Source organism: Elgaria multicarinata, chromosome 1 (assembly GCF_023053635.1).
Source record: "Elgaria multicarinata webbii isolate HBS135686 ecotype San Diego chromosome 1, rElgMul1.1.pri, whole genome shotgun sequence".
Taxonomy (NCBI): domain Eukaryota; kingdom Metazoa; phylum Chordata; class Lepidosauria; order Squamata; family Anguidae; genus Elgaria; species Elgaria multicarinata.
This window is the reverse complement of record NC_086171.1, coordinates 92,727,056-92,734,370: the sequence shown is the minus strand read 5'-3', so window position 1 is coordinate 92,734,370 and position 7,315 is coordinate 92,727,056. Positions and strand designations below refer to the sequence as shown.

Genomic DNA, 7,315 nt, shown 5'->3' with positions numbered 1-7,315 from the left:
AATACCCGCCCCCCCATGTGTCCATGCTTGATTCTAAAATGAGCGGTGAAGAGCAAAGGTAAAGAGACTCAGGCCCAGGGGCCAAATCTGACTTGTCTAGGATCCCAATCCAGCCCTATGGGCTTCCTTTCCCAACTTTTGTGTAGTTCCCCCCCCCCCCTAAAATGTTGAACTGCTGTAAATTCTGTTTTGATGTGTGGATCCAGCCATGCTAGCAAACCATAGTTTGTTAACCATGAAGAATTTAGAAGGTGAACCCATGGTTTGTGTTGAGTTGTGAACTTTGGGTTGTTTCAATCATGGGCTTTTGTGACACGTGAACCCAGAACTGGGTTTTTCATGGGTTGTTTGCCAGGCTACAGAGATGGCAGGCAAGAGTAGTACAAACTGTTATACTGTTAGTTTTACCCTACCCTGTGCCTGCTTACCCTACCCTGTGCCTGTTGGCATTCTCTTCCCCTCCTTAATGTTTTATTATGATTTTATTAGATTGTAAGCCTATGCGGCAGGGTCTTGCTATTTACTGTTTCACTCTGTACAGCACCATGTACATTGATGGTGCTATATAAATAAATAATAATAATAATAATAATAAACAAACAAAACAACCAGCTGCTCTACCTGCCAGTACCACAGTGCTGCAAAGGCATTAGAATCATAGAATAGCAGAGTTGGAAGGGGCCTACAAGGCCATTGAGTCTACCCTAAAGTATCCCTGACAGATGGTTGTCCACCTGCCTCTTGAAGGCCTCTAGTGTGGGAGAGCCCACAACCTCCCTAGGGAACTGATTCCATTGTCGTACTGCTCTAATGGAATCATTTGGGATTTGGGATATACTTGTTCCCATAACAATACACTTTGCTGTGCACAGATTTTTACCTGTTGATACTCCTGTTCTCTCTCTTCCAATTGAAGCTGTGGTCTTGAAATAAAGATCACATTAACTCAATCTTCTGAGTGTTTCTTGAACAAATGCAATTAACAGTATCCATAACATAGCAAAACACAGTAACAGCAACATTATAAAACCAATTCTAATATTCTCTGTATCTAATATGTTCAGGCCTCTTTTTTTAAAAATGAAAGTAGACAAAATGGGGTACTCACCACTTTGATGTATATCAGGCTGCTTAAACTTTTAAAAGCCATTAGAAAATTAGATCAGCACCATATCTGTATACTATTATGGTACTTGCCTGTTGTCAGTCAATCAGCACCATTCATAGAAGTCGATAATGCTATGTTAATTTGTTAAGTGTTGGTTTTGTACAATAAAATAATACAACAGATCTCTACAATATTGCAAAGAACATCGTTCCAAACTATCCAGCATTGCACTGAACATGTCATCTGGATGTAACAACATAGTGAACTTGTGTCAGATTAACTTAAATACATCTGTTCTCAAGCATCATGAACAACATAGTTGTCATTATTTTCACCCTTCAACTATCCCATTCCCACTCCTAAAAAAACCAAACACATTATGCATACCTGTGGCAACTAAAGCTAATGCCCAGCATAGGTATCATAAATCAAATCTAGACAAGGTTGTCTAGTCTTATTTTGGATACCCAAATAACGGTGGTGACAAAAATGATAATTGTCTCATCAAGTTGTTCTGTGACATGAAGCAAATAAAACTTCTAAAAGTTTTTATTTTCTGGATTTTCCCACTGAATTTCGGTCCAAAAAGCCATAGTGTTACATGTTTTATTATTGGCTAGCTCTCTCTGTTTCTCCTAAGTGCACTTTTGAGAGTTGCAAGGGAATTTTGGAGTTAGGACATGAAGTACAGGAAGAGTTTTGGGTAAGGGTTTTTTGTCGGTGTTACACACAACAATTAATGGAAAAACATCAAGATGAATATTTTAAAGGGGGTAGAAGTGATTTCTTCCCGTAACCCGTGGATCTGCACCTATGGGTTCAGCATTTAGAGATTTCTGCCTTTCAGCTAAGGTCGGGTTATATACAGGTTGCTATTGTTGATCAGTCTCTCCTATGCATACACCCACATTTCCCAGGGAAGACAGACACTGCTTCACTGCCTGTCTTTTGCCTTGTGAATTCAAATATTCTCTATAAATATTATTGCTAACATAGATAAGCAGACAGCTTCTTTTTCACCTTCTGCACAGTAGTGAAAAATTCACAGAAATGGTCCTCATCACTCTCCATACTCCCAAATGCATGTTCCAAAGCAACTAAACATGTCTGCATACTAACTTGAAGATCAAGTCAGCTTCAGAATGGGGATGCAAGACTTTCTCTAAGATTTTCCCTGTAGTTTTTTCATGGCAATAATGGAAGTCGGAGCTTCTGTGGCAACTGCCATATCAAGAATGGTCTTCCCCTCAAGAACTGGGTGAGTTTTTTTTTTTTTTTTGAGAAAGTTCACATCTTGGTGGGAGATGAAGAGCTCCATCACACCTAGGAAAAAACGCTGGTTACCGTCGCTTCTCCGTCATCACTCAGTTACTTCCCGTTTGAAAACAGGAAGTAAACAAGGAGCACGAGGCCCATTCAGTCGGGCGTTGTAATCACGCTGCTTTCCCCACACAAGCAGGAGAGAGTAGCAACTTTTGGTTTTTCTGGTTTTTCTTGTGGTGCAAGGAAGGCCAGAAGGGATGGAAGGCACGCAGGAGGCAGGAGACAACATGTGAGAGACCTCCAGGAAATCCATGAGTGCCCAGTAACAAGCGTGCAATAAAACGCTTGTTGGATGGAGCTCGACGTCTTGTACCTTATGAGCCTCCATTTGCGATACTCAGCTGAAAAATTATTATTATTGTTGTTGTTGTTATTATTATTATTTACATTTATATACTGCCCCATAGCTGAAGCTCACTGGGCGGTTTACAAAAGCTTTTGTGGACACTGTCCATTTTATCAGATGCATGAAGTGTTAACTTCAGGTTCACAGATTTAGATACACATGCTGAGGGGTAGGGTGGGATTGTAAACAGTGAAGTCAGAGGAAGCTGAAAAGCAAAAACTGCAGATAGCAATAAATACCTTTACAGTTGTTATAAAACCTTGTTGGGAGATAACACAGACATTATTGCACCAGTGAGCTGATTAAAATATGTGTGATAAAAACAAACACACATTGTCCTTGTTCGCAAACCACTGGAAAAAGTGTTGTCTCTTTTTCAGAAATTTTGCGTTGATATTTATCAGAGTGAAGGGACCATTTGGGCCATTGAGTTCAATCCCCTGCTCAATGCAAGACAGATGGCTATCCAGTCTGTCTCTGAAGTTCCTTTGTTCAAGAACAGACATCTTAAGGTCAGTGACAGTGTGTCCTCGGAAAACGAAGTGTGCCCTCTCTGGTTTCTGAACACTGCCATTCCTTATGTCAGGTTTGTATCCCTTTATTCTTTTGGCTTTGGCTAGAGACTGGCCTATTTGTCCTATAGAATGCAGTGAGGTGTTGTTGGCAAATGATGGCATATATCACATTGGAAGATGAGTGGGTGTGTGAGCCCCTCATGTACGTGGCATTATTGGGTCCTGTAATAGTGTTGCCAGAGTAAATATGGAAACAGAGTTGGCATTTGGGTCTGTCACGGGGTATGGTTCCTTTGTCCATAATTCTTTTATATAGTCTGTTGTTGGCAAGTAGCTGTTCAAAGTATTTTGGAATGTAGGTTGTGGACTGTCCATGGATTTTGAAATTTGCCTTATAGGGTATTTCATCTTTAGAAAATGCTTACAAAGGTAATCCCACCCTACTGGCTTTCAGTCCTGAACATGGTGCTTCTTGGGTGGGTAGAAATTATTATTATTATTATTATTATTAATTTATTTATATAGCAGCATCAATGTACATGGTGCTGTACAGAGTAAAACAGTAAATAGCAAGACCCTGCCGCATAGGCTTACATTCTAATAAAATCATAATAAAACAATAAGGAGGGGAAGAGAATGCACCAAATAGGCACAGGGTATGGTAAAACTAACAGTATAAAGTCAGAGCAAAATCAAGTTTTAAAAGCTTTAGGAAAAAGAAAGGTTTTTAGCTGAGCTTGAAAAGCTGCGATTGAACTTGTAGTTCTCAAATGTTCTGGAAGAGCGTTCCAGGCGTAAGGGGCAGCGGAAGAAAATGGACGAAGCCAAGCAAGGGAAGTAGAGACCCTTGGGCAGGTGAGAAACATGGCATCAGAGGAGCGCAGAGCATGAGCGGGGCAATAGTGTGAGATGAGAGAGGAGAGATAGGAAGGAGCTAGACAGTGAAAAGCTTTGTAGGTCAACAGGAGTTTATATTGGATTCTGACGTGAATTGGAAGCCAATGAAGAGATTTCAGAAGTGGAGTAACATGGTCAGAGTGGCGAGCCAAGAAGATGATCTTAGCAGCAGAGTGGTGAACAGAAAACAACGGACTGATGTGAGAAGAAGGAAGGCCAGTGAGAAGAAGGTTGCAGTAGTCCAACCAAGAAATAACCAATGCATGAACAAGAGTCTTGGCAGAAGAGACAGACAAAAATGGTCGAGTCCTGGCAATATTATACAGGAAAAAACGACAGGATTTAGCTACTGCCTCAATATGAGGAATAAAGGAGAGCGAGGAATCAAATATAAAGCCAAGACTACGAGCTTCCTTGACTGGAGTAAGCGTGACATTATTGACAGTAAGAGAAAATGGGAGATGAGGAGAAGGTTTAGGCGGAAAAACAAGCAATTCAGTCTTTGCCATATTAAGTTTCAAACGACGATGAAGCAACCAAGCTGAGATATCTGAAAGACATGCTGAGATACGATCGTGAACATCAGGAGAAAGATCCGGAGATGAAAGATATAATTGTGTATCATCGGCATACAGATGATATTGGAGGCCATGAGATTGAATAAGATTACCCAAGGGCAACATGTAAAAAGAAAACAACAACGGGCCAAGCACCGAGCCTTGCGGAACCCCTACTGAAAGGGGAAAAGAAGAAGACGAGCTGCCATTAGCCAACACGTTGAAAGAGCGACCCGCTAGATAGGAGGCAAACCAGTTATAGACGGAGCCACAAAATCCGAGGTCATGAAAGGAATCTAAGAGAAGATCATGATCAACCGTGTCAAAGGCTGCAGTTAGATCAAGGAGAATAAGAACGGAATAATGGCCTTTAGACTTAGCAATAAGAAGATCATTGGTAATCTTAGTAAGGGCTGTTTCAGTGGAATGCAAAGGACGGAATCCAGATTGAAAAGGATCCAGAGCAGAGTTACTAGAAAGAAAATCAAGACAACGAGAGTAGACCACACGCTCCAGGATCTTTGAAACAAAAGGCAACAAAGAGACAGGTTGGTAGTTAGACAGAGATAGCAGGTTTCTTGAGAATAGCATATTTAAAAGCAGAAGGAAATGAACCAGAGGACAGAGAAAAATTAATTAGCCATCTTTAACTATTGTGGGGCTGAAGTTGGTTCCTGGTTCCATATTCAGTTCCAAGACGTATGTAGCCCAAACTAGAATTCTAAAACTCCCCGCCCCTAAAATAAACTTTCATAGAATCATATAGAATCATAGAATTACTAGTAGAGTTGGAAGGGGCCAATGAGGCCATCGAGTCCAACCCCCTGTTCAATGCAGGAATCCACCCTAAAGCATCCCTGACAGACGGTTGTCCAGCTGTCTCTTGAATGCCTCCAGTGTGGGAGAGCCCACGACCTCCCTAGGTAATTGATTCCATTGTGTACTGCTCTAACAGTCAGGAAGTTTTTCCTGATGTCCAGCCAGAATCTGGCTTCCTTTAAATTGAGCCTGTTATTCCGTGTCCTGCACTCTGTGAGGATCGAGAAGAGATCCTGGCCCTCCTCTGTGTGACAACCTTTTAAGTATTTGAAGCACCCCTGATTGTATATCCATAAATGGTACTTGCACTAATGGATGGACACCTCAAGAATCAGGATCACTGCTGTAAAAATAATTTCCCATGAGCATGTAAAATTTGTCATAGGAAAACATTCAGAGCGTCCTGAGCCCCTAGCAGCCATTCAATAAATTAGGACTTAATCCTACACATGTGTAGACAGAGAAGTCCTATGTGGGTGGTTGTGGAATGCTGAGAGTTGTAGGACCTTTTCCTGTCTTAATATGTATAGGATTGAGTCCTTTAAGTTGCAATCCTATATACACACACTTTCCTGTGAGTAAGTCCTGTTGAACTCAACAGTTCTTACTTCTGAGTAGACATGCATAGGATTGCGCTGTTAAAATGCTAAACATTACAAACACAGAATCGCAACGGTTGAGACCACTTAACTCCCACTGACCCTGTTGTACTTGTTAATCTGGTCTGGAAAAAGGTCCAATAACGTCATAAAAACTGTAAGACGGGCTGACGCCGCCCGTCTCGCGACGGAGATGCGCTCACTGGAAACATTCTCCTCTTGGGTTTCTATTGCTTATGGGTGAAGCCAAGCGGGGATTCGAATTCGTGATCGTGACCCCGTAAAATGGCAGCAGGGGCAGTAGCGATCCCTTAGGCTTCCTGCTAGGCAATGTGCACGTAGCACCTATCGCTGTTATTCTTTCTCTAATTGTTCAACATGACTTTGATTTAATTACTAAATTCTTATGCATTCAAACATTATAGTTTTCTGCAATTTTTAAATTGGTGTTTAAAAAAAGTGTCCTAGGGGGCACCCGGATTTGAACCAGGGACCTCTTGATCTGCAGTCAAATGCTCTACCACTGAGCTATACCCCCGTGCCCGGCAAGCTCCGCTCTCCAGGCCAGGCCAGGAGAAGCCCTGCAGGCAGATGGGGGCTGGGGGCGGCGTGTCCGCCCCAGCACCTGCAACGCGGTTCTGCCTGCTCGGGCCATTCGCTCACAGGCGATTTCTTTAGAAACAAGAAGCCTTCATCACGAAGCCTCAAGGTGGGCAACAGTTTGAACGCTGGGCTGGGCTCGGGCGCAGCCGTGTTCGCAGTGCAGTCGCTGACGCCGACGGGCCTGAGATCGGGTCACTTTGATCTCGAGGGGTCTGTCCTGGCGACGGCTGTCCGGGCGGGGGCGCATCGAGGCTCCCAAGGCGGAAAACAGGTCCAAGGGCTGAAAGCTCATCGCGTGCCTTCGGGGAGGGGAGACCCTGCGGGCCGCGGCGCTGCCGTGGGGAAAGGCGCACCGTGCGAGGCCTGTTTGGCGGCGCTAAGATTCGTGCGGGGTTGACGGCAGTTACCTCACGATCGCGGAACTTCACTCTGTGTATGCACAGAGGCTGGCATTGGCATTAAAAACCGAAAACCTGCTTTTGGACCTATCTGGGGTTATGAAGCCAGGGTTTTTTTTGTTTTGTTTTTAAACCTACGCCGGCTTATAG

The 7,315-nt window shown here is 43.1% G+C and overlaps 1 non-coding gene across 1 annotated transcript; it reads right to left on the bottom strand.

Annotated features, from left to right (window-relative positions):
- Nucleotides 1-6,630: 6,630 nt before the first annotated feature.
- TRNAC-GCA (transfer RNA cysteine (anticodon GCA)) lies at nt 6,631-6,702 on the bottom strand. Its single transcript has one exon. It is a non-coding gene; the product is annotated as a tRNA-Cys (tRNA).
- Between the last annotated feature and the right edge of the window lie 613 nt (nt 6,703-7,315).